This window comes from Oncorhynchus mykiss, chromosome 26 (genome assembly GCF_013265735.2).
Source record: "Oncorhynchus mykiss isolate Arlee chromosome 26, USDA_OmykA_1.1, whole genome shotgun sequence".
In the NCBI taxonomy this organism is placed as follows: Eukaryota; Metazoa; Chordata; class Actinopteri; order Salmoniformes; family Salmonidae; genus Oncorhynchus; species Oncorhynchus mykiss.
The window spans coordinates 27,970,405-27,997,747 of NC_048590.1; the positions used below are offsets into that span (position 1 = coordinate 27,970,405).

At 45.1% G+C, this 27,343-nt stretch overlaps 15 non-coding genes across 15 annotated transcripts; all 15 read left to right on the forward strand.

Annotated features, from left to right (window-relative positions):
* Window positions 1–1,504: 1,504 nt before the first annotated feature.
* trnar-acg lies at window positions 1,505–1,577 on the forward strand. Its single transcript has one exon. It is a non-coding gene; the product is annotated as a tRNA-Arg (tRNA).
* A 1,634-nt stretch (window positions 1,578–3,211) lies between these two features.
* On the forward strand, window positions 3,212–3,284 carry trnar-acg. Its single transcript has one exon. It is a non-coding gene; the product is annotated as a tRNA-Arg (tRNA).
* A 635-nt stretch (window positions 3,285–3,919) lies between these two features.
* Window positions 3,920–3,992, forward strand: trnar-acg. The gene has a single exon. It is a non-coding gene; the product is annotated as a tRNA-Arg (tRNA).
* Window positions 3,993–8,999: 5,007 nt separating this feature from the next.
* Window positions 9,000–9,072, forward strand: trnar-acg. The gene has a single exon. It is a non-coding gene; the product is annotated as a tRNA-Arg (tRNA).
* Window positions 9,073–10,662: 1,590 nt separating this feature from the next.
* On the forward strand, window positions 10,663–10,735 carry trnar-acg. The gene has a single exon. It is a non-coding gene; the product is annotated as a tRNA-Arg (tRNA).
* Window positions 10,736–12,368: 1,633 nt separating this feature from the next.
* trnar-acg lies at window positions 12,369–12,441 on the forward strand. The gene has a single exon. It is a non-coding gene; the product is annotated as a tRNA-Arg (tRNA).
* A 639-nt stretch (window positions 12,442–13,080) lies between these two features.
* trnar-acg lies at window positions 13,081–13,153 on the forward strand. Its single transcript has one exon. It is a non-coding gene; the product is annotated as a tRNA-Arg (tRNA).
* Window positions 13,154–14,791: 1,638 nt separating this feature from the next.
* On the forward strand, window positions 14,792–14,864 carry trnar-acg. The gene has a single exon. It is a non-coding gene; the product is annotated as a tRNA-Arg (tRNA).
* Window positions 14,865–15,503: 639 nt separating this feature from the next.
* Window positions 15,504–15,576, forward strand: trnar-acg. Its single transcript has one exon. It is a non-coding gene; the product is annotated as a tRNA-Arg (tRNA).
* Window positions 15,577–17,210: 1,634 nt separating this feature from the next.
* On the forward strand, window positions 17,211–17,283 carry trnar-acg. The gene has a single exon. It is a non-coding gene; the product is annotated as a tRNA-Arg (tRNA).
* A 1,634-nt stretch (window positions 17,284–18,917) lies between these two features.
* trnar-acg lies at window positions 18,918–18,990 on the forward strand. The gene has a single exon. It is a non-coding gene; the product is annotated as a tRNA-Arg (tRNA).
* A 1,634-nt stretch (window positions 18,991–20,624) lies between these two features.
* trnar-acg lies at window positions 20,625–20,697 on the forward strand. Its single transcript has one exon. It is a non-coding gene; the product is annotated as a tRNA-Arg (tRNA).
* Window positions 20,698–22,331: 1,634 nt separating this feature from the next.
* Window positions 22,332–22,404, forward strand: trnar-acg. Its single transcript has one exon. It is a non-coding gene; the product is annotated as a tRNA-Arg (tRNA).
* A 1,575-nt stretch (window positions 22,405–23,979) lies between these two features.
* trnar-acg lies at window positions 23,980–24,052 on the forward strand. Its single transcript has one exon. It is a non-coding gene; the product is annotated as a tRNA-Arg (tRNA).
* Window positions 24,053–25,686: 1,634 nt separating this feature from the next.
* Window positions 25,687–25,759, forward strand: trnar-acg. Its single transcript has one exon. It is a non-coding gene; the product is annotated as a tRNA-Arg (tRNA).
* The last annotated feature ends 1,584 nt before the right edge of the window (window positions 25,760–27,343 follow it).

Here is a 27,343-nt window from a genome sequence, read left to right on the forward strand (position 1 = left end):
TCAGGACCTTGTCATTCAAAGATAATTCGTAAAAATACAAATAACTTCACAGATCTTCATTTTAATGGGATTAAACACTGTTTCCCATGCGTGTTCAATGAACCATAAACAATTAATGAACATGCATATGTGGAACATCATTAAGACACTAACAGCTTACAGATGGTAGGCAATTAAGAAGTTTTGAAAACTTAGGATACTAAAGAGGCCTTTCTACTGACTCTGAAAAACACAAAAAGAAAGATGCCCAGGGTCCCTGCTCATCTGCGTGGGCACAAACCCACCTTTGCTGGACCAGACAGGACTGTCAAAAAGTGCTCTTCATTGACGAGTTGCGGTTTTGTCTCACCAGGGGTGATGGTCGGATATGCGTTTATTGTCGAAGGAATGAGTGTTACACCGAGGCCTGTACTCTGAAGCGGGATGGAGGTGGGGGGTACGTCCTGGTCTGGGGCGGTGTGTCACAGCATCATCAGACTGAGCTTGTCATTGCAGGCAATCTCAATGCTGTGTGTTACAAGGAAGACATCCTCCCCCCTCATGTGGTACCCTTCCTGCAGGCTCATCCTGACGTGACCCTCCAGCATGACAATGCCACCAGCCATACTGCTCATTCTGTGTGTGATTTCCTGCAAGACAGGAATGTCAGTGTTCTGCCATGGCCAGCGAAGAACCCGCATCTCAGCCCTTTGAGCACGTCTGGGACCTGTTGGATCGGAGGGTGAGGGCTAGGGCCATTCCCCCCAGAAATGTCCGGGAACTTGCAGTTGCCTTGGTGGAAGAGTGGGGTAACATCTCACAGCAAGAACTGGCAAATCTGGTGCAGTCCATGAGGAGGAGATGCACTGCAATTCTTAATGCAGCTGGTGGCCACACCAGATACTGACTGTTACTTTTGATTTTGACCCCCCTTTGTTCAGGGACATGTTATTCCATTTATGTTAGTCACATGTCTGTGGAACTTGTTCAGTTTATGTCTCAGTTGTTTAATCTTGGCATGTTCATACAAATATTTAGAAATGTTAAGTTTGTTACGCTTTATCGGCGAGGAGGGCCCTCACCGCTCGATCATGTTGTCAACAAGGCAGCATAGTCCGTGTTCCAGAAACATTCAACATAACTTTTCCATGAAATATATGTTTGAATGTTCTAAGTCGTTTTCATTGGAAAGGCCGATAACGCGTTTTCAACAAATAAAACAATCACTTTTGCAGGTGAAATCAGTGAATCCTACTCATTACTCGACATACATAATTACATCACTTTTGTTTTGAGCCGAATTTCGCCGTGGGCTTTGAACTGTGCTCACGCCCGGGAAGCAGTTCGATTCCAAATTTCACCCGGTGCCAAACACCCTAACCGGGCGCCTGGCCCAGATGATTTGAATCCCCTCATGTCCGCAAATCTGATGCGCCTAATAACCATAATAACCAATCATATTACCGTCCGCTACCAAGTATCCAGAATTGACCAATTAGAGAAGAGTTAGGTTGAATTTAGCATCGGGCTTGTGGCGCAATGGATAACGCGTCTGACTACGGATCAGAAGATTCTAGGTTCGACTCCTGGCAAGCTCGTGCATTTAGTCTATGTCTGAGTGAGATTTGGAAATGAGCGTTGTCTTTTCAATTTGTGCTGAGTGTCTTTGCCTACATGCGCCATTAATGCATACCTCATAAACCCATCAAAAAAATAAACTTCCCTTTTTCAGGACCTTGTCATTCAAAGATAATTCGTAAAAATACAAATAACTTCACAGATCTTCATTTTAATGGGATTAAACACTGTTTCCCATGCGTGTTCAATGAACCATAAACAATTAATGAACATGCATATGTGGAACATCATTAAGACACTAACAGCTTACAGATGGTAGGCAATTAAGAAGTTTTGAAAACTTAGGATACTAAAGAGGCCTTTCTACTGACTCTGAAAAACACAAAAAGAAAGATGCCCAGGGTCCCTGCTCATCTGCGTGGGCACAAACCCACCTTTGCTGGACCAGACAGGACTGTCAAAAAGTGCTCTTCATTGACGAGTTGCGGTTTTGTCTCACCAGGGGTGATGGTCGGATATGCGTTTATTGTCGAAGGAATGAGTGTTACACCGAGGCCTGTACTCTGAAGCGGGATGGAGGTGGGGGGTACGTCCTGGTCTGGGGCGGTGTGTCACAGCATCATCAGACTGAGCTTGTCATTGCAGGCAATCTCAATGCTGTGTGTTACAAGGAAGACATCCTCCCCCCTCATGTGGTACCCTTCCTGCAGGCTCATCCTGACGTGACCCTCCAGCATGACAATGCCACCAGCCATACTGCTCATTCTGTGTGTGATTTCCTGCAAGACAGGAATGTCAGTGTTCTGCCATGGCCAGCGAAGAACCCGCATCTCAGCCCTTTGAGCACGTCTGGGACCTGTTGGATCGGAGGGTGAGGGCTAGGGCCATTCCCCCCAGAAATGTCCGGGAACTTGCAGTTGCCTTGGTGGAAGAGTGGGGTAACATCTCACAGCAAGAACTGGCAAATCTGGTGCAGTCCATGAGGAGGAGATGCACTGCAATTCTTAATGCAGCTGGTGGCCACACCAGATACTGACTGTTACTTTTGATTTTGACCCCCCTTTGTTCAGGGACATGTTATTCCATTTATGTTAGTCACATGTCTGTGGAACTTGTTCAGTTTATGTCTCAGTTGTTTAATCTTGGCATGTTCATACAAATATTTAGAAATGTTAAGTTTGTTACGCTTTATCGGCGAGGAGGGCCCTCACCGCTCGATCATGTTGTCAACAAGGCAGCATAGTCCGTGTTCCAGAAACATTCAACATAACTTTTCCATGAAATATATGTTTGAATGTTCTAAGTCGTTTTCATTGGAAAGGCCGATAACGCGTTTTCAACAAATAAAACAATCACTTTTGCAGGTGAAATCAGTGAATCCTACTCATTACTCGACATACATAATTACGTCACTTTTGTTTTGAGCCGAATTTCGCCGTGGGCTTTGAACTGTGCTCACGCCCGGGAAGCAGTTCGATTCCAAATTTCACCCGGTGCCAAACACCCTAACCGGGCGCCTGGCCCAGATGATTTGAATCCCCTCATGTCCGCAAATCTGATGCGCCTAATAACCATAATAACCAATCATATTACCGTCCGCTACCAAGTATCCAGAATTGACCAATTAGAGAAGAGTTAGGTTGAATTTAGCATCGGGCTTGTGGCGCAATGGATAACGCGTCTGACTACGGATCAGAAGATTCTAGGTTCGACTCCTGGCAAGCTCGTGCATTTAGTCTATGTCTGAGTGAGATTTGGAAATGAGCGGTGTCTTTTCAATTTGTGCTGAGTGTCTTTGCCTACATGCGCCATTAACGTATACACCATAAACCCATCAAAAAAAGAAACTTCCCTTTTTCAGGACCTTGTCTTTCAAAGATAATTCGTAAAAATACAAATAACTTCACAGATCTTCATTTTAATGGGATTAAACACTGTTTCCCATGCGTGTTCAATGTTCCAGAAACATTCAACATAACTTTTCCATGAAATATATGTTTGAATGTTCTAAGGTGTTTTCATTGGAAAGGCCGATAACGCGTTTTCAACAAATAAAACAATCACTTTTGCAGGTGAAATCAGTGAATCCTACTCATTACTCGACATACATAATTACGTCACTTTTGTTTTGAGCCGAATTTCGCCGTGGGCTTTGAACTGTGCTCACGCCCGGGAAGCAGTTCGATTCCAAATTTCACCCGGTGCCAAACACCCTAACCGGGCGCCTGGCCCAGATGATTTGAATCCCCTCATGTCCGCAAATCTGATGCGCCTAATAACCATAATAACCAATCATATTACCGTCCGCTACCAAGTATCCAGAATTGACCAATTAGAGAAGAGTTAGGTTGAATTTAGCATCGGGCTTGTGGCGCAATGGATAACGCGTCTGACTACGGATCAGAAGATTCTAGGTTCGACTCCTGGCAAGCTCGTGCATTTAGTCTATGTCTGAGTGAGATTTGGAAATGAGCGCTGTCTTTTCAATTTGTGCTGAGTGTCTTTGCCTACATGCGCCATTAACGTATACCCCATAAACCCATCAAAAAAAGAAACTTCCCTTTTTCAGGACCTTGTCTTTCAAAGATAATTCGTAAAAATACAAATAACTTCACAGATCTTCATTTTAATGGGATTAAACACTGTTTCCCATGCGTGTTCAATGAACCATAAACAATTAATGAACATGCATATGTGGAACATCATTAAGACACCAACAGCTTACAGATGGTAGGCAATTAAGAAGTTTTGAAAACTTAGGATACTAAAGAGGCCTTTCTACTGACTCTGAAAAACACAAAAAGAAAGATGCCCAGGGTCCCTGCTCATCTGCGTGGGCACAAACCCACCTTTGCTGGACCAGACAGGACTGTCAAAAAGTGCTCTTCATTGACGAGTTGCGGTTTTGTCTCACCAGGGGTGATGGTCGGATATGCGTTTATTGTCGAAGGAATGAGTGTTACACCGAGGCCTGTACTCTGAAGCGGGATGGAGGTGGGGGGGTACGTCCTGGTCTGGGGCGGTATGTCACAGCATCATCAGACTGAGCTTGTCATTGCAGGCAATCTCAATGCTGTGTGTTACAAGGAAGACATCCTCCCCCCTCATGTGGTACCCTTCCTGCAGGCTCATCCTGACGTGACCCTCCAGCATGACAATGCCACCAGCCATACTGCTCATTCTGTGTGTGATTTCCTGCAAGACAGGAATGTCAGTGTTCTGCCATGGCCAGCGAAGAACCTGCATCTCAGCCCTTTGAGCACGTCTGGGACCTGTTGGATCGGAGGGTGAGGGCTAGGGCCATTCCCCCCAGAAATGTCCGGGAACTTGCAGTTGCCTTGGTGGAAGAGTGGGGTAACATCTCACAGCAAGAACTGGCAAATCTGGTGCAGTCCATGAGGAGGAGATGCACTGCAATTCTTAATGCAGCTGGTGGCCACACCAGATACTGACTGTTACTTTTGATTTTGACCCCCCTTTGTTCAGGGACATGTTATTCCATTTATGTTAGTCACATGTCTGTGGAACTTGTTCAGTTTATGTCTCAGTTGTTTAATCTTGGCATGTTCATACAAATATTTAGAAATGTTAAGTTTGTTACGCTTTATCGGCGAGGAGGGCCCTCACCGCTCGATCATGTTGTCAACAAGGCAGCATAGTGCGTGTTCCAGAAACATTCAACATAACTTTTCCATGAAATATATGTTTGAATGTTCTAAGTCGTTTTCATTGGAAAGGCCGATAACGCGTTTTCAACAAATAAAACAATCACTTTTGCAGGTGAAATCAGTGAATCCTACTCATTACTCGACATACATAATTACGTCACTTTTGTTTTGAGCCGAATTTCGCCGTGGGCTTTGAACTGTGCTCACGCCCGGGAAGCAGTTTGATTCCAAATTTCACCCGGTGCCAAACACCCTAACCGGGCGCCTGGCCCAGATGATTTGAATCCCCTCATGTCCGCAAATCTGATGCGCCTAATAACCATAATAACCAATCATATTACCGTCCTGCTACCAAGTATCCAGAATTGACCAATTAGAGAAGAGTTAGGGTGAATTTAGCATCGGTCTTGTGGCGCAATGGATAACGCGTCTGACTACGGATCAGAAGATTCTAGGTTCGACTCCTGGCAATCTCGTGCATTTTTTCTATGTCTGAGTGAGATTTGGAAATGAGCGGTGTCTTTTCAATTTGTGCTGAGTGTCTTTGCCTACATGCGCCATTAATGCATACCTCATAAACCCATCAAAAAAATAAACTTCCCTTTTTCAGGACCTTGTCTTTCAAAGATAATTCGTAAAAATACAAATAACTTCACAGATCTTCATTTTAATGGGATTAAACACTGTTTCCCATGCCGTGTTCAATGAACCATAAACAATTAATGAACATGCATATGTGGAACATCATTAAGACACTAACAGCTTACAGATGGTAGGCAATTAAGAAGTTTTGAAAACTTAGGATACTAAAGAGGCCTTTCTACTGACTCTGAAAAACACAAAAAGAAAGATGCCCAGGGTCCCTGCTCATCTGCGTGGGCACAAACCCACCTTTGCTGGACCAGACAGGACTGTCAAAAAGTGCTCTTCATTGACGAGTTGCGGTTTTGTCTCACCAGGGGTGATGGTCGGATATGCGTTTATTGTCGAAGGAATGAGTGTTACACCGAGGCCTGTACTCTGAAGCGGGATGGAGGTGGGGGGTACGTCCTGGTCTGGGGCGGTGTGTCACAGCATCATCAGACTGAGCTTGTCATTGCAGGCAATCTCAATGCTGTGTGTTACAAGGAAGACATCCTCCCCCCTCATGTGGTACCCTTCCTGCAGGCTCATCCTGACGTGACCCTCCAGCATGACAATGCCACCAGCCATACTGCTCATTCTGTGTGTGATTTCCTGCAAGACAGGAATGTCAGTGTTCTGCCATGGCCAGCGAAGAACCCGCATCTCAGCCCTTTGAGCACGTCTGGGACCTGTTGGATCGGAGGGTGAGGGCTAGGGCCATTCCCCCCAGAAATGTCCGGGAACTTGCAGTTGCCTTGGTGGAAGAGTGGGGTAACATCTCACAGCAAGAACTGGCAAATCTGGTGCAGTCCATGAGGAGGAGATGCACTGCAATTCTTAATGCAGCTGGTGGCCACACCAGATACTGACTGTTACTTTTGATTTTGACCCCCCTTTGTTCAGGGACATGTTATTCCATTTATGTTAGTCACATGTCTGTGGAACTTGTTCAGTTTATGTCTCAGTTGTTTAATCTTGGCATGTTCATACAAATATTTAGAAATGTTAAGTTTGTTACGCTTTATCGGCGAGGAGGGCCCTCACCGCTCGATCATGTTGTCAACAAGGCAGCATAGTGCGTGTTCCAGAAACATTCAACATAACTTTTCCATGAAATATATGTTTGAATGTTCTAAGTCGTTTTCATTGGAAAGGCCGATAACGCGTTTTCAACAAATAAAACAATCACTTTTGCAGGTGAAATCAGTGAATCCTACTCATTACTCGACATACATAATTACGTCACTTTTGTTTTGAGCCGAATTTCGCCGTGGGCTTTGAACTGTGCTCACGCCCGGGAAGCAGTTTGATTCCAAATTTCACCCGGTGCCAAACACCCTAACCGGGCGCCTGGCCCAGATTATTTGAATCCCCTCATGTCCGCAAATCTGATGCGCCTAATAACCATAATAACCAATCATATTACCGTCCGCTACCAAGTATCCAGAATTGACCAATTAGAGAAGAGTTAGGGTGAATTTAGCATCGGTCTTGTGGCGCAATGGATAACGCGTCTGACTACGGATCAGAAGATTCTAGGTTCGACTCCTGGCAATCTCGTGCATTTTTTCTATGTCTGAGTGAGATTTGGAAATGAGCGGTGTCTTTTCAATTTGTGCTGAGTGTCTTTGCCTACATGCGCCATTAATGCATACCTCATAAACCCATCAAAAAAATAAACTTCCCTTTTTCAGGACCTTGTCTTTCAAAGATAATTCGTAAAAATACAAATAACTTCACAGATCTTCATTTTAATGGGATTAAACACTGTTTCCCATCCGTGTTCAATGAACCATAAACAATTAATGAACATGCATATGTGGAACATCATTAAGACACTAACAGCTTACAGATGGTAGGCAATTAAGAAGTTTTGAAAACTTAGGATACTAAAGAGGCCTTTCTACTGACTCTGAAAAACACAAAAAGAAAGATGCCCAGGGTCCCTGCTCATCTGCGTGGGCACAAACCCACCTTTGCTGGACCAGACAGGACTGTCAAAAAGTGCTCTTCATTGACGAGTTGCGGTTTTGTCTCACCAGGGGTGATGGTCGGATATGCGTTTATTGTCGAAGGAATGAGTGTTACACCGAGGCCTGTACTCTGAAGCGGGATGGAGGTGGGGGGTACGTCCTGGTCTGGGGTGGTGTGTCACAGCATCATCAGACTGAGCTTGTCATTGCAGGCAATCTCAATGCTGTGTGTTACAAGGAAGACATCCTCCCCCCTCATGTGGTACCCTTCCTGCAGGCTCATCCTGACGTGACCCTCCAGCATGACAATGCCACCAGCCATACTGCTCATTCTGTGTGTGATTTCCTGCAAGACAGGAATGTCAGTGTTCTGCCATGGCCAGCGAAGAACCCGCATCTCAGCCCTTTGAGCACGTCTGGGACCTGTTGGATCGGAGGGTGAGGGCTAGGGCCATTCCCCCCAGAAATGTCCGGGAACTTGCAGTTGCCTTGGTGGAAGAGTGGGGTAACATCTCACAGCAAGAACTGGCAAATCTGGTGCAGTCCATGAGGAGGAGATGCACTGCAATTCTTAATGCAGCTGGTGGCCACACCAGATACTGACTGTTACTTTTGATTTTGACCCCCCTTTGTTCAGGGACATGTTATTCCATTTATGTTAGTCACATGTCTGTGGAACTTGTTCAGTTTATGTCTCAGTTGTTTAATCTTGGCATGTTCATACAAATATTTAGAAATGTTAAGTTTGTTACGCTTTATCGGCGAGGAGGGCCCTCACCGCTCGATCATGTTGTCAACAAGGCAGCATAGTGCGTGTTCCAGAAACATTCAACATAACTTTTCCATGAAATATATGTTTGAATGTTCTAAGTCGTTTTCATTGGAAAGGCCGATAACGCGTTTTCAACAAATAAAACAATCACTTTTGCAGGTGAAATCAGTGAATCCTACTCATTACTCGACATACATAATTACGTCACTTTTGTTTTGAGCCGAATTTCGCCGTGGGCTTTGAACTGTGCTCACGCCCGGGAAGCAGTTCGATTCCAAATTTCACCCGGTGCCAAACACCCTAACCGGGCGCCTGGCCCAGATGATTTGAATCCCCTCTATTACCGTCCGCTACCAAGTATCCAGAATTGACCAATTAGAGAAGAGTTAGGGTGAATTTAGCATCGGGCTTGTGGCGCAATGGATAACGCGTCTGACTACGGATCAGAAGATTCTAGGTTCGACTCCTGGCAAGCTCGTGCATTTAGTCTATGTCTGAGTGAGATTTGGAAATGAGCGGTGTCTTTTCAATTTGTGCTGAGTGTCTTTGCCTACATGCGCCATTAACGTATACCCCATAAACCCATCAAAAAAAGAAACTTCCCTTTTTCAGGACCTTGTCTTTCAAAGATAATTCGTAAAAATACAAATAACTTCACAGATCTTCATTTTAATGGGATTAAACACTGTTTCCCATGCGTGTTCAATGAACCATAAACAATTAATGAACATGCATATGTGGAACATCATTAAGACACTAACAGCTTACAGATGGTAGGCAATTAAGAAGTTTTGAAAACTTAGGATACTAAAGAGGCCTTTCTACTGACTCTGAAAAACACAAAAAGAAAGCTGCCCAGGGTCCCTGCTCATCTGCGTGGGCACAAACCCACCTTTGCTGGACCAGACAGGACTGTCAAAAAGTGCTCTTCATTGACGAGTTGCGGTTTTGTCTCACCAGGGGTGATGGTCGGATATGCGTTTATTGTCGAAGGAATGAGTGTTACACCGAGGCCTGTACTCTGAAGCGGGATGGAGGTGGGGGGTACGTCCTGGTCTGGGGCGGTGTGTCACAGCATCATCAGACTGAGCTTGTCATTGCAGGCAATCTCAATGCTGTGTGTTACAAGGAAGACATCCTCCCCCCTCATGTGGTACCCTTCCTGCAGGCTCATCCTGACGTGACCCTCCAGCATGACAATGCCACCAGCCATACTGCTCATTCTGTGTGTGATTTCCTGCAAGACAGGAATGTCAGTGTTCTGCCATGGCCAGCGAAGAACCCGCATCTCAGCCCTTTGAGCACGCCTGGGACCTGTTGGATCGGAGGGTGAGGGCTAGGGCCATTCCCCCCAGAAATGTCCGGGAACTTGCAGTTGCCTTGGTGGAAGAGTGGGGTAACATCTCACAGCAAGAACTGGCAAATCTGGTGCAGTCCATGAGGAGGAGATGCACTGCAATTCTTAATGCAGCTGGTGGCCACACCAGATACTGACTGTTACTTTTGATTTTGACCCCCCTTTGTTCAGGGACATGTTATTCCATTTATGTTAGTCACATGTCTGTGGAACTTGTTCAGTTTATGTCTCAGTTGTTTAATCTTGGCATGTTCATACAAATATTTTGAAATGTTAAGTTTGTTACGCTTTATCGGCGAGGAGGGCCCTCACCGCTCGATCATGTTGTCAACAAGGCAGCATAGTGCGTGTTCCAGAAACATTCAACATAACTTTTCCATGAAATATATGTTTGAATGTTCTAAGTCGTTTTCATTGGAAAGGCCGATAACGCGTTTTCAACAAATAAAACAATCACTTTTGCAGGTGAAATCAGTGAATCCTACTCATTACTCGACATACATAATTACGTCACTTTTGTTTTGAGCCGAATTTCGCTGTGGGCTTTGAACGGTGCTCACGCCCTGGAAGCAGTTCGATTCCAAATTTCACCCGGTGCCAAACACCCTAACCGGGCGCCTGGCCCAGATGATTTGAATCCCCTCTATGACCGTCCGCTACCAAGTATCCAGAATTGACCAATTAGAGAAGAGTTAGGGTGAATTTAGCATCGGGCTTGTGGCGCAATGGATAACGCGTCTGACTACGGATCAGAAGATTCTAGGTTCGACTCCTGGCAAGCTCGTGCATTTAGTCTATGTCTGAGTGAGATTTGGAAATGAGCAATGTCTTTTCAATTTGTGCTGAGTGTCTTTGCCTACATGCGCCATTAATGCATACCTCATAAACCCATCAAAAAAATAAACTTCCCTTTTTCAGGACCTTGTCATTCAAAGATAATTCGTAAAAGTACAAATAACTTCACAGATCTTCATTTTAATGGGATTAAACACTGTTTCCCATGCGTGTTCAATGAACCATAAACAATTAATGAACATGCATATGTGGAACATCATTAAGACACTAACAGCTTACAGATGGTAGGCAATTAAGAAGTTTTGAAAACTTAGGATACTAAAGAGGCCTTTCTACTGACTCTGAAAAACACAAAAAGAAAGATGCCCAGGGTCCCTGCTCATCTGCGTGGGCACAAACCCACCTTTGCTGGACCAGACAGGACTGTCAAAAAGTGCTCTTCATTGACGAGTTGCGGTTTTGTCTCACCAGGGGTGATGGTCGGATATGCGTTTATTGTCGAAGGAATGAGTGTTACACCGAGGCCTGTACTCTGAAGCGGGATGGAGGTGGGGGGTACGTCCTGGTCTGGGGCGGTGTGTCACAGCATCATCAGACTGAGCTTGTCATTGCAGGCAATCTCAATGCTGTGTGTTACAAGGAAGACATCCTCCCCCCTCATGTGGTACCCTTCCTGCAGGCTCATCCTGACGTGACCCTCCAGCATGACAATGCCACCAGCCATACTGCTCATTCTGTGTGTGATTTCCTGCAAGACAGGAATGTCAGTGTTCTGCCATGGCCAGCGAAGAACCCGCATCTCAGCCCTTTGAGCACGCCTGGGACCTGTTGGATCGGAGGGTGAGGGCTAGGGCCATTCCCCCCAGAAATGTCCGGGAACTTGCAGTTGCCTTGGTGGAAGAGTGGGGTAACATCTCACAGCAAGAACTGGCAAATCTGGGCAGTCCATGAGGAGGAGATGCACTGCAATTCTTAATGCAGCTGGTGGCCACACCAGATACTGACTGTTACTTTTGATTTTGACCCTCCTTTGTTCAGGGACATGTTATTCCATTTATGTTAGTCACATGTCTGTGGAACTTGTTCAGTTTATGTCTCAGTTGTTTAATCTTGGCATGTTCATACAAATATTTAGAAATGTTAAGTTTGTTACGCTTTATCGGCGAGGAGGGCCCTCACCGCTCGATCATGTTGTCAACAAGGCAGCATAGTGCGTGTTCCAGAAACATTCAACATAACTTTTCCATGAAATATATGTTTGAATGTTCTAAGTCGTTTTCATTGGAAAGGCCGATAACGCGTTTTCAACAAATAAAACAATCACTTTTGCAGGTGAAATCAGTGAATCCTACTCATTACTCGACATACATAATTACGTCACTTTTGTTTTGAGCCGAATTTCGCCGTGGGCTTTGAACGGTGCTCACGCCCGGGAAGCAGTTCGATTCCAAATTTCACCCGGTGCCAAACACCCTAACCGGGCGCCTGGCCCAGATGATTTGAATCCCCTCATGTCCGCAAATCTGATGCGCCTAATAACCATAATAACCAATCATATTACCGTCCGCTACCAAGTATCCAGAATTGACCAATTAGAGAAGAGTTAGGGTGAATTTGGCATCGGGCTTGTGGCGCAATGGATAACGCGTCTGACTACGGATCAGAAGATTCTAGGTTCGACTCCTGGCAAGCTCGTGCATTTAGTCTATGTCTGAGTGAGATTTGGAAATGAGCGGTGTCTTTTCAATTTGTGCTGAGTGTCTTTGCCTACATGCGCCATTAACGTATACCCCATAAACCCATCAAAAAAAGAAACTTCCCTTTTTCAGGACCTTGTCTTTCAAAGATAATTCGTAAAAATACAAATAACTTCACAGATCTTCATTTTAATGGGATTAAACACTGTTTCCCATGCGTGTTCAATGTTAAAGAAACATTCAACATAACTTTTCCATGAAATATATGTTTGAATTTTTTTTCTAAGTGGTTTTCATTGGGAAGGCCGATAACGCGTTTTCAACAAATAAAACAATCACTTTTGCAGGTGAAAACACTGAATCCTACTCATTACTCGACATACATAATTTCTTCACTTTTGTTTTGAGCCGACTTTCGCCGTGGGCTTTGAACGGTGCTCACGCCCGGGAAGCAGTTCGATTCCAAATTTCACCCGGTGCCAAACACCCTAACCGGGCGCCTGGCCCAGATGATTTGAATCCCCTCATGTCCGCAAATCTCATGCGCCTAATAACCATAATAACCAATCATATTACCGTCCGCTACCAAATATCCAGAATTGACCAATTAGAGAAGAGTTAGGATGAATTTAGCGTCGGGCTTGTGGCGCAATGGATAACGCGTCTGACTACGGATCAGAAGATTCTAGGTTCGACTCCTGGCAAGCTCGTGCATTTTTTCTATGTCTGAGTGAGATTTGGAAATGAGCGATGTCTTTTCAATTTGTGCTGAGTGACTTTGCCTACATGCGCCATTAATGCATACCTCAAAAACCCATCAAAAAAATGAACTTCCCTTTTTCAGGACCTTGTCTTTCAAAGATAATTCGTAAAAGTACAAATAACTTCACAGATCTTCATTTTAATGGGATTGAACACTGTTTCCCATGCGTGTTCAATGAACCATAAACAATTAATGAACATGCATATGTGGAACATCATTAAGACACTAACAGCTTACAGATGGTAGGCAATTAAGAAGTTTTGAAAACTTAGGATACTAAAGAGGCCTTTCTACTGACTCTGAAAAACACAAAAAGAAAGATGCCCAGGGTCCCTGCTCATCTGCGTGGGCACAAACCCACCTTTGCTGGACCAGACAGGACTGTCAAAAAGTGCTCTTCATTGACGAGTTGCGGTTTTGTCTCACCAGGGGTGATGGTCGGATATGCGTTTATTGTCGAAGGAATGAGTGTTACACCGAGGCCTGTACTCTGAAGCGGGATGGAGGTGGGGGGTACGTCCTGGTCTGGGGCGGTGTGTCACAGCATCATCAGACTGAGCTTGTCATTGCAGGCAATCTCAATGCTGTGTGTTACAAGGAAGACATCCTCCCCCCTCATGTGGTACCCTTCCTGCAGGCTCATCCTGACGTGACCCTCCAGCATGACAATGCCACCAGCCATACTGCTCATTCTGTGTGTGATTTCCTGCAAGACAGGAATGTCAGTGTTCTGCCATGGCCAGCGAAGAACCCGCATCTCAGCCCTTTGAGCACGCCTGGGACCTGTTGGATCGGAGGGTGAGGGCTAGGGCCATTCCCCCCAGAAATGTCCGGGAACTTGCAGTTGCCTTGGTGGAAGAGTGGGGTAACATCTCACAGCAAGAACTGGCAAATCTGGTGCAGTCCATGAGGAGGAGATGCACTGCAATTCTTAATGCAGCTGGTGGCCACACCAGATACTGACTGTTACTTTTGATTTTGACCCTCCTTTGTTCAGGGACATGTTATTCCATTTATGTTAGTCACATGTCTGTGGAACTTGTTCAGTTTATGTCTCAGTTGTTTAATCTTGGCATGTTCATACAAATATTTAGAAATGTTAAGTTTGTTACGCTTTATCGGCGAGGAGGGCCCTCACCGCTCGATCATGTTGTCAACAAGGCAGCATAGTGCGTGTTCCAGAAACATTCAACATAACTTTTCCATGAAATATATGTTTGAATTTTTTTTCTAAGTGGTTTTCATTGGGAAGGCCGATAACGCGTTTTCAACAAATAAAACAATCACTTTTGCAGGTGAAAACACTGAATCCTACTCATTACTCGACATACATAATTTCTTCACTTTTGTTTTGAGCCGACTTTCGCCGTGGGCTTTGAACGGTGCTCACGCCCGGGAAGCAGTTCGATTCCAAATTTCACCCGGTGCCAAACACCCTAACCGGGCGCCTGGCCCAGATGATTTGAATCCCCTCATGTCCGCAAATCTCATGCGCCTAATAACCATAATAACCAATCATATTACCGTCCGCTACCAAATATCCAGAATTGACCAATTAGAGAAGAGTTCGGGTGAATTTGGCATCGGGCTTGTGGCGCAATGGATAACGCGTCTGACTACGGATCAGAAGATTCTAGGTTCGACTCCTGGCAAGCTCGTGCATTTAGTCTATGTCTGAGTGAGATTTGGAAATGAGCGGTGTCTTTTCAATTTGTGCTGAGTGTCTTTGCCTACATGCGCCATTAACGTATACCCCATAAACCCATCAAAAAAAGAAACTTCCCTTTTTCAGGACCTTGTCTTTCAAAGATAATTCGTAAAAATACAAATAACTTCACAGATCTTCATTTTAATGGGATTAAACACTGTTTCCCATGCATGTTCAATGTTCCAGAAACATTCAACATAACTTTTCCATGAAATATATGTTTGAATTTTTTTTCTAAGTGGTTTTCATTGGGAAGGCCGATAACGCGTTTTCAACAAATAAAACAATCACTTTTGCAGGTGAAAACACTGAATCCTACTCATTACTCGACATACATAATTTCTTCACTTTTGTTTTGAGCCGACTTTCGCCGTGGGCTTTGAACGGTGCTCACGCCCGGGAAGCAGTTCGATTCCAAATTTCACCCGGTGCCAAACACCCTAACCGGGCGCCTGGCCCAGATGATTTGAATCCCCTCATGTCCGCAAATCTCATGCGCCTAATAACCATAATAACTAATCATATTACCGTCCGCTACCAAATATCCAGAATTGACCAATTAGAGAAGAGTTAGGATGAATTTAGCGTCGGGCTTGTGGCGCAATGGATAACGCGTCTGACTACGGATCAGAAGATTCTAGGTTCGACTCCTGGCAAGCTCGTGCATTTTTTCTATGTCTGAGTGAGATTTGGAAATGAGCGATGTCTTTTCAATTTGTGCTGAGTGACTTTGCCTACATGCGCCATTAATGCATACCTCAAAAACCCATCAAAAAAATCAACTTCCCTTTTTCAGGACCTTGTCTTTCAAAGATAATTCGTAAAAGTACAAATAACTTCACAGATCTTCATTTTAATGGGATTGAACACTGTTTCCCATGCGTGTTCAATGAACCATAAACAATTAATGAACATGCATATGTGGAACATCATTAAGACACTAACAGCTTACAGATGGTAGGCAATTAAGAAGTTTTGAAAACTTAGGATACTAAAGAGGCCTTTCTACTGACTCTGAAAAACACAAAAAGAAAGATGCCCAGGGTCCCTGCTCATCTGCGTGGGCACAAACCCACCTTTGCTGGACCAGACAGGACTGTCAAAAAGTGCTCTTCATTGACGAGTTGCGGTTTTGTCTCACCAGGGGTGATGGTCGGATATGCGTTTATTGTCGAAGGAATGAGTGTTACACCGAGGCCTGTACTCTGAAGCGGGATGGAGGTGGGGGGTACGTCCTGGTCTGGGGCGGTGTGTCACAGCATCATCAGACTGAGCTTGTCATTGCAGGCAATCTCAATGCTGTGTGTTACAAGGAAGACATCCTCCCCCCTCATGTGGTACCCTTCCTGCAGGCTCATCCTGACGTGACCCTCCAGCATGACAATGCCACCAGCCATACTGCTCATTCTGTGTGTGATTTCCTGCAAGACAGGAATGTCAGTGTTCTGCCATGGCCAGCGAAGAACCCGCATCTCAGCCCTTTGAGCACGCCTGGGACCTGTTGGATCGGAGGGTGAGGGCTAGGGCCATTCCCCCCAGAAATGTCCGGGAACTTGCAGTTGCCTTGGTGGAAGAGTGGGGTAACATCTCACAGCAAGAACTGGCAAATCTGGTGCAGTCCATGAGGAGGAGATGCACTGCAATTCTTAATGCAGCTGGTGGCCACACCAGATACTGACTGTTACTTTTGATTTTGACCCTCCTTTGTTCAGGGACATGTTATTCCATTTATGTTAGTCACATGTCTGTGGAACTTGTTCAGTTTATGTCTCAGTTGTTTAATCTTGGCATGTTCATACAAATATTTAGAAATGTTAAGTTTGTTACGCTTTATCGGCGAGGAGGGCCCTCACCGCTCGATCATGTTGTCAATAAGGCAGCATAGTGCGTGTTCCAGAAACATTCAACATAACTTTTCCATGAAATATATGTTTGAATGTTCAAAGTCGTTTTCATTGGAAAGGCCGATAACGCGTTTTCAACAAATAAAACAATCACTTTTGCAGGTGAAATCAGTGAATCCTACTCATTACTCGACATACATAATTACGTCACTTTTGTTTTGAGCCGAATTTCGCCGTGGGCTTTGAACGGTGCTCACGCCCGGGAAGCAGTTCGATTCCAAATTTCACCCGGTGCCAAACACCCTAACCGGGCGCCTGGCCCAGATGATTTGAATCCCCTCATGTCCGCAAATCTGATGCGCCTAATAACCATAATAACCAATCATATTACCGTCCGCTACCAAGTATCCAGAATTGACCAATTAGAGAAGAGTTAGGTTGAATTTAGCATCGGGCTTGTGGCGCAATGGATAACGCGTCTGACTACGGATCAGAAGATTCTAGGTTCGACTCCTGGCAAGCTCGTGCATTTAGTCTATGTCTGAGTGAGATTTGGAAATGAGCGGTGTCTTTTCAATTTGTGCTGAGTGTCTTTGCCTACATGCGCCATTAACGTATACCCCATAAACCCATCAAAAAAAGAAACTTCCCTTTTTCAGGACCTTGTCTTTCAAAGATAATTCGTAAAAATACAAATAACTTCACAGATCTTCATTTTAATGGGATTAAACACTGTTTCCCATGCGTGTTCAATGAACCATAAACAATTAATGAACATGCATATGTGGAACATCATTAAGACACTAACAGCTTACAGATGGTAGGCAATTAAGAAGTTTTGAAAACTTAGGATACTAAAGAGGCCTTTCTACTGACTCTGAAAAACACAAAAAGAAAGATGCCCAGGGTCCCTGCTCATCTGCGTGGGCACAAACCCACCTTTGCTGGACCAGACAGGACTGTCAAAAAGTGCTCTTCATTGACGAGTTGCGGTTTTGTCTCACCAGGGGTGATGGTCGGATATGCGTTTATTGTCGAAGGAATGAGTGTTACACCGAGGCCTGTACTCTGAAGCGGGATGGAGGTGGGGGGTACGTCCTGGTCTGGGGCGGTGTGTCACAGCATCATCAGACTGAGCTTGTCATTGCAGGCAATCTCAATGCTGTGTGTTACAAGGAAGACATCCTCCCCCCTCATGTGGTACCCTTCCTGCAGGCTCATCCTGACGTGACCCTCCAGCATGACAATGCCACCAGCCATACTGCTCATTCTGTGTGTGATTTCCTGCAAGACAGGAATGTCAGTGTTCTGCCATGGCCAGCGAAGAACCCGCATCTCAGCCCTTTGAGCACGCCTGGGACCTGTTGGATCGGAGGGTGAGGGCTAGGGCCATTCCCCCCAGAAATGTCCGGGAACTTGCAGTTGCCTTGGTGGAAGAGTGGGGTAACATCTCACAGCAAGAACTGGCAAATCTGGTGCAGTCCATGAGGAGGAGATGCACTGCAATTCTTAATGCAGCTGGTGGCCACACCAGATACTGACTGTTACTTTTGATTTTGACCCTCCTTTGTTCAGGGACATGTTATTCCATTTATGTTAGTCACATGTCTGTGGAACTTGTTCAGTTTATGTCTCAGTTGTTTAATCTTGGCATGTTCATACAAATATTTAGAAATGTTAAGTTTGTTACGCTTTATCGGCGAGGAGGGCCCTCACCGCTCGATCATGTTGTCAACAAGGCAGCATAGTGCGTGTTCCAGAAACATTCAACATAACTTTTCCATGAAATATATGTTTGAATGTTCTAAGTCGTTTTCATTGGAAAGGCCGATAACGCGTTTTCAACAAATAAAACAATCACTTTTGCAGGTGAAATCAGTGAATCCTACTCATTACTCGACATACATAATTACGTCACTTTTGTTTTGAGCCGAATTTCGCCGTGGGCTTTGAACGGTGCTCACGCCCGGGAAGCAGTTCGATTCCAAATTTCACCCGGTGCCAAACACCCTAACCGGGCGCCTGGCCCAGATGATTTGAATCCCCTCATGTCCGCAAATCTCATGCGCCTAATAACCATAATAACCAATCATATTACCGTCCGCTACCAAGTATCCAGAATTGACCAATTAGAGAAGAGTTAGGTTGAATTTAGCATCGGGCTTGTGGCGCAATGGATAACGCGTCTGACTACGGATCAGAAGATTCTAGGTTCGACTCCTGGCAAGCTCGTGCATTTAGTCTATGTCTGAGTGAGATTTGGAAATGAGCGGTGTCTTTTCAATTTGTGCTGAGTGTCTTTGCCTACATGCGCCATTAACGTATACCCCATAAACCCATCAAAAAAAGAAACTTCCCTTTTTCAGGACCTTGTCTTTCAAAGATAATTCGTAAAAATACAAATAACTTCACAGATCTTCATTTTAATGGGATTAAACACTGTTTCCCATGCGTGTTCAATGAACCATAAACAATTAATGAACATGCATATGTGGAACATCATTAAGACACTAACAGCTTACAGATGGTAGGCAATTAAGAAGTTTTGAAAACTTAGGATACTAAAGAGGCCTTTCTACTGACTCTGAAAAACACAAAAAGAAAGATGCCCAGGGTCCCTGCTCATCTGCGTGGGCACAAACCCACCTTTGCTGGACCAGACAGGACTGTCAAAAAGTGCTCTTCATTGACGAGTTGCGGTTTTGTCTCACCAGGGGTGATGGTCGGATATGCGTTTATTGTCGAAGGAATGAGTGTTACACCGAGGCCTGTACTCTGAAGCGGGATGGAGGTGGGGGGTACGTCCTGGTCTGGGGCGGTGTGTCACAGCATCATCAGACTGAGCTTGTCATTGCAGGCAATCTCAATGCTGTGTGTTACAAGGAAGACATCCTCCCCCCTCATGTGGTACCCTTCCTGCAGGCTCATCCTGACGTGACCCTCCAGCATGACAATGCCACCAGCCATACTGCTCATTCTGTGTGTGATTTCCTGCAAGACAGGAATGTCAGTGTTCTGCCATGGCCAGCGAAGAACCCGCATCTCAGCCCTTTGAGCACGCCTGGGACCTGTTGGATCGGAGGGTGAGGGCTAGGGCCATTCCCCCCAGAAATGTCCGGGAACTTGCAGTTGCCTTGGTGGAAGAGTGGGGTAACATCTCACAGCAAGAACTGGCAAATCTGGTGCAGTCCATGAGGAGGAGATGCACTGCAATTCTTAATGCAGCTGGTGGCCACACCAGATACTGACTGTTACTTTTGATTTTGACCCTCCTTTGTTCAGGGACATGTTATTCCATTTATGTTAGTCACATGTCTGTGGAACTTGTTCAGTTTATGTCTCAGTTGTTTAATCTTGGCATGTTCATACAAATATTTAGAAATGTTAAGTTTGTTACGCTTTATCGGCGAGGAGGGCCCTCACCGCTCGATCATGTTGTCAACAAGGCAGCATAGTGCGTGTTCCAGAAACATTCAACATAACTTTTCCATGAAATATATGTTTGAATGTTCTAAGTCGTTTTCATTGGAAAGGCCGATAACGCGTTTTCAACAAATAAAACAATCACTTTTGCAGGTGAAATCAGTGAATCCTACTCATTACTCGACATACATAATTACGTCACTTTTGTTTTGAGCCGAATTTCGCCGTGGGCTTTGAACGGTGCTCACGCCCGGGAAGCAGTTCGATTCCAAATTTCACCCGGTGCCAAACACCCTAACCGGGCGCCTGGCCCAGATGATTTGAATCCCCTCATGTCCGCAAATCTGATGCGCCTAATAACCATAATAACCAATCATATTACCGTCCGCTACCAAGTATCCAGAATTGACCAATTAGAGAAGAGTTAGGGTGAATTTAGCATCGGGCTTGTGGCGCAATGGATAACGCGTCTGACTACGGATCAGAAGATTCTAGGTTCGACTCCTGGCAAGCTCGTGCATTTTTTCTATGTCTGAGTGAGATTTGGAAATGAGCGATGTCTTTTCAATTTGTGCTGAGTGACTTTGCCTACATGCGCCATTAATGCATACCTCAAAAACCCATCAAAAAAATAAACTTCCCTTTTTCAGGACCTTGTCTTTCAAAGATAATTCGTAAAAATACAAATAACTTCACAGATCTTCATTTTAATGGGATTAAACACTGTTTCCCATGCGTGTTCAATGAACCATAAACAATTAATGAACATGCATATGTGGAACATCATTAAGACACTAACAGCTTACAGATGGTAGGCAATTAAGAAGTTTTGAAAACTTAGGATACTAAAGAGGCCTTTCTACTGACTCTGAAAAACACAAAAAGAAAGATGTCCAGGGTCCCTGCTCATCTGCGTGGGCACAAACCCACCTTTGCTGGACCAGACAGGACTGTCAAAAAGTGCTCTTCATTGACGAGTTGCGGTTTTGTCTCACCAGGGGTGATGGTCGGATATGCGTTTATTGTCGAAGGAATGAGTGTTACACCGAGGCCTGTACTCTGAAGCGGGATGGAGGTGGGGGGTACGTCCTGGTCTGGGGCGGTGTGTCACAGCATCATCAGACTGAGCTTGTCATTGCAGGCAATCTCAATGCTGTGTGTTACAAGGAAGACATCCTCCCCCCTCATGTGGTACCCTTCCTGCAGGCTCATCCTGACGTGACCCTCCAGCATGACAATGCCACCAGCCATACTGCTCATTCTGTGTGTGATTTCCTGCAAGACAGGAATGTCAGTGTTCTGCCATGGCCAGCGAAGAACCCGCATCTCAGCCCTTTGAGCACGCCTGGGACCTGTTGGATCGGAGGGTGAGGGCTAGGGCCATTCCCCCCAGAAATGTCCGGGAACTTGCAGTTGCCTTGGTGGAAGAGTGGGGTAACATCTCACAGCAAGAACTGGCAAATCTGGTGCAGTCCATGAGGAGGAGATGCACTGCAATTCTTAATGCAGCTGGTGGCCACACCAGATACTGACTGTTACTTTTGATTTTGACCCTCCTTTGTTCAGGGACATGTTATTCCATTTATGTTAGTCACATGTCTGTGGAACTTGTTCAGTTTATGTCTCAGTTGTTTAATCTTGGCATGTTCATACAAATATTTAGAAATGTTAAGTTTGTTACGCTTTATCGGCGAGGAGGGCCCTCACCGCTCGATCATGTTGTCAACAAGGCAGCATAGTGCGTGTTCCAGAAACATTCAACATAACTTTTCCATGAAATATATGTTTGAATGTTCTAAGTCGTTTTCATTGGAAAGGCCGATAACGCGTTTTCAACAAATAAAACAATCACTTTTGCAGGTGAAATCAGTGAATCCTACTCATTACTCGACATACATAATTACGTCACTTTTGTTTTGAGCCGAATTTCGCCGTGGGCTTTGAACGGTGCTCACGCCCGGGAAGCAGTTCGATTCCAAATTTCACCCGGTGCCAAACACCCTAACCGGGCGCCTGGCCCAGATGATTTGAATCCCCTCATGTCCGCAAATCTGATGCGCCTAATAACCATAATAACCAATCATATTACCGTCCGCTACCAAGTATCCAGAATTGACCAATTAGAGAAGAGTTAGGGTGAATTTAGCATCGGGCTTGTGGCGCAATGGATAACGCGTCTGACTACGGATCAGAAGATTCTAGGTTCGACTCCTGGCAAGCTCGTGCATTTAGTCTATGTCTGAGTGAGATTTGGAAATGAGCGGTGTCTTTTCAATTTGTGCTGAGTGTCTTTGCCTACATGCGCCATTAACGTATACCCCATAAACCCATCAAAAAAAGAAACTTCCCTTTTTCAGGACCTTGTCTTTCAAAGATAATTCGTAAAAATACAAATAACTTCACAGATCTTCATTTTAATGGGATTAAACACTGTTTCCCATGCGTGTTCAATGAACCATAAACAATTAATGAACATGCATATGTGGAACATCATTAAGACACTAACAGCTTACAGATGGTAGGCAATTAAGAAGTTTTGAAAACTTAGGATACTAAAGAGGCCTTTCTACTGACTCTGAAAAACACAAAAAGAAAGATGCCCAGGGTCCCTGCTCATCTGCGTGGGCACAAACCCACCTTTGCTGGACCAGACAGGACTGTCAAAAAGTGCTCTTCATTGACGAGTTGCGGTTTTGTCTCACCAGGGGTGATGGTCGGATATGCGTTTATTGTCGAAGGAATGAGTGTTACACCGAGGCCTGTACTCTGAAGCGGGATGGAGGTGGGGGGTACGTCCTGGTCTGGGGCGGTGTGTCACAGCATCATCAGACTGAGCTTGTCATTGCAGGCAATCTCAATGCTGTGTGTTACAAGGAAGACATCCTCCCCCCTCATGTGGTACCCTTCCTGCAGGCTCATCCTGACGTGACCCTCCAGCATGACAATGCCACCAGCCATACTGCTCATTCTGTGTGTGATTTCCTGCAAGACAGGAATGTCAGTGTTCTGCCATGGCCAGCGAAGAACCCGCATCTCAGCCCTTTGAGCACGCCTGGGACCTGTTGGATCGGAGGGTGAGGGCTAGGGCCATTCCCCCCAGAAATGTCCGGGAACTTGCAGTTGCCTTGGTGGAAGAGTGGGGTAACATCTCACAGCAAGAACTGGCAAATCTGGTGCAGTCCATGAGGAGGAGATGCACTGCAATTCTTAATGCAGCTGGTGGCCACACCAGATACTGACTGTTACTTTTGATTTTGACCCTCCTTTGTTCAGGGACATGTTATTCCATTTATGTTAGTCACATGTCTGTGGAACTTGTTCAGTTTATGTCTCAGTTGTTTAATCTTGGCATGTTCATACAAATATTTAGAAATGTTAAGTTTGTTACGCTTTATCGGCGAGGAGGGCCCTCACCGCTCGATCATGTTGTCAACAAGGCAGCATAGTGCGTGTTCCAGAAACATTCAACATAACTTTTCCATGAAATATATGTTTGAATGTTCTAAGTCGTTTTCATTGGAAAGGCCGATAACGCGTTTTCAACAAATAAAACAATCACTTTTGCAGGTGAAATCAGTGAATCCTACTCATTACTCGACATACATAATTACGTCACTTTTGTTTTGAGCCGAATTTCGCCGTGGGCTTTGTAACCGGGCGCCTGGCCCAGATGATTTGAATCCCCTCATGTCCGCAAATCTCATGCGCCTAATAACCATAATAACCAATCATATTACCGTCCGCTACCAAGTATCCAGAATTGACCAATTAGAGAAGAGTTAGGTTGAATTTAGCATCGGGCTTGTGGCGCAATGGATAACGCGTCTGACTACGGATCAGAAGATTCTAGGTTCGACTCCTGGCAAGCTCGTGCATTTAGTCTATGTCTGAGTGAGATTTGGAAATGAGCGGTGTCTTTTCAATTTGTGCTGAGTGTCTTTGCCTACATGCGCCATTAACGTATACCCCATAAACCCATCAAAAAAAGAAACTTCCCTTTTTCAGGACCTTGTCTTTCAAAGATAATTCGTAAAAATACAAATAACTTCACAGATCTTCATTTTAATGGGATTAAACACTGTTTCCCATGCGTGTTCAATGAACCATAAACAATTAATGAACATGCATATGTGGAACATCATTAAGACACTAACAGCTTACAGATGGTAGGCAATTAAGAAGTTTTGAAAACTTAGGATACTAAAGAGGCCTTTCTACTGACTCTGAAAAACACAAAAAGAAAGATGCCCAGGGTCCCTGCTCATCTGCGTGGGCACAAACCCACCTTTGCTGGACCAGACAGGACTGTCAAAAAGTGCTCTTCATTGACGAGTTGCGGTTTTGTCTCACCAGGGGTGATGGTCGGATATGCGTTTATTGTCGAAGGAATGAGTGTTACACCGAGGCCTGTACTCTGAAGCGGGATGGAGGTGGGGGGTACGTCCTGGTCTGGGGCGGTGTGTCACAGCATCATCAGACTGAGCTTGTCATTGCAGGCAATCTCAATGCTGTGTGTTACAAGGAAGACATCCTCCCCCCTCATGTGGTACCCTTCCTGCAGGCTCATCCTGACGTGACCCTCCAGCATGACAATGCCACCAGCCATACTGCTCATTCTGTGTGTGATTTCCTGCAAGACAGGAATGTCAGTGTTCTGCCATGGCCAGCGAAGAACCCGCATCTCAGCCCTTTGAGCACGCCTGGGACCTGTTGGATCGGAGGGTGAGGGCTAGGGCCATTCCCCCCAGAAATGTCCGGGAACTTGCAGTTGCCTTGGTGGAAGAGTGGGGTAACATCTCACAGCAAGAACTGGCAAATCTGGTGCAGTCCATGAGGAGGAGATGCACTGCAATTCTTAATGCAGCTGGTGGCCACACCAGATACTGACTGTTACTTTTGATTTTGACCCCCCTTTGTTCAGGGACATGTTATTCCATTTATGTTAGTCACATGTCTGTGGAACTTGTTCAGTTTATGTCTCAGTTGTTTAATCTTGGCATGTTCATACAAATATTTAGAAATGTTAAGTTTGTTACGCTTTATCGGCGAGGAGGGCCCTCACCGCTCGATCATGTTGTCAACAAGGCAGCATAGTGCGTGTTCCAGAAACATTCAACATAACTTTTCCATGAAATATATGTTTGAATGTTCTAAGTCGTTTTCATTGGAAAGGCCGATAACGCGTTTTCAACAAATAAAACAATCACTTTTGCAGGTGAAATCAGTGAATCCTACTCATTACTCGACATACATAATTACGTCACTTTTGTTTTGAGACGAATTTCGCCGTGGGCTTTGAACGGTGCTCACGCCCGGGAAGCAGTTCGATTCCAAATTTCACCCGGTGCCAAACACCCTAACCGGGCGCCTGGCCCAGATGATTTGAATCCCCTCATGTCCGCAAATCTGATGCGCCTAATAACCATAATAACCAATCATATTACCGTCCGCTACCAAATATCCAGAATTGACCAATTAGAGAAGAGTTAGGTTGGATTTAGCATCGGGCTTGTGGCGCAATGGATAACGCGTCTGACTACGGATCAGAAGATTCTAGGTTCGACTCCTGGCAAGCTCGTGCATTTTTTCTATGTCTGAGTGAGATTTGGAAATGAGCGATGTCTTTTCAATTTGTGCTGAGTGTCTTTGCCTACATGCGCCATTAATGCATACCTCATAAACCCATCAAAAAAATAAACTTCCCTTTTTCAGGACCTTGTCATTCAAAGATAATTCGTAAAAATACAAATAACTTCACAGATCTTCATTTTAATGGGATTAAACACTGTTTCCCATGCGTGTTCAATGAACCATAAACAATTAATGAACATGCATATGTGGAACATCATTAAGACACTAACAGCTTACAGATGGTAGGCAATTAAGAAGTTTTGAAAACTTAGGATACTAAAGAGGCCTTTCTACTGACTCTGAAAAACACAAAAAGAAAGATGTCCAGGGTCCCTGCTCATCTGCGTGGGCACAAACCCACCTTTGCTGGACCAGACAGGACTGTCAAAAAGTGCTCTTCATTGACGAGTTGCGGTTTTGTCTCACCAGGGGTGATGGTCGGATATGCGTTTATTGTCGAAGGAATGAGTGTTACACCGAGGCCTGTACTCTGAAGCGGGATGGAGGTGGGGGGTACGTCCTGGTCTGGGGCGGTGTGTCACAGCATCATCAGACTGAGCTTGTCATTGCAGGCAATCTCAATGCTGTGTGTTACAAGGAAGACATCCTCCCCCCTCATGTGGTACCCTTCCTGCAGGCTCATCCTGACGTGACCCTCCAGCATGACAATGCCACCAGCCATACTGCTCATTCTGTGTGTGATTTCCTGCAAGACAGGAATGTCAGTGTTCTGCCATGGCCAGCGAAGAACCCGCATCTCAGCCCTTTGAGCACGCCTGGGACCTGTTGGATCGGAGGGTGAGGGCTAGGGCCATTCCCCCCAGAAATGTCCGGGAACTTGCAGTTGCCTTGGTGGAAGAGTGGGGTAACATCTCACAGCAAGAACTGGCAAATCTGGTGCAGTCCATGAGGAGGAGATGCACTGCAATTCTTAATGCAGCTGGTGGCCACACCAGATACTGACTGTTACTTTTGATTTTGACCCTCCTTTGTTCAGGGACATGTTATTCCATTTATGTTAGTCACATGTCTGTGGAACTTGTTCAGTTTATGTCTCAGTTGTTTAATCTTGGCATGTTCATACAAATATTTAGAAATGTTAAGTTTGTTACGCTTTATCGGCGAGGAGGGCCCTCACCGCTCGATCATGTTGTCAACAAGGCAGCATAGTGCGTGTTCCAGAAACATTCAACATAACTTTTCCATGAAATATATGTTTGAATGTTCTAAGTCGTTTTCATTGGAAAGGCCGATAACGCGTTTTCAACAAATAAAACAATCACTTTTGCAGGTGAAATCAGTGAATCCTACTCATTACTCGACATACATAATTACGTCACTTTTGTTTTGAGCCGAATTTCGCCGTGGGCTTTGAACGGTGCTCACGCCCGGGAAGCAGTTCGATTCCAAATTTCACCCGGTGCCAAACACCCTAACCGGGCGCCTGGCCCAGATGATTTGAATCCCCTCATGTCCGCAAATCTGATGCGCCTAATAACCATAATAACCAATCATATTACCGTCCGCTACC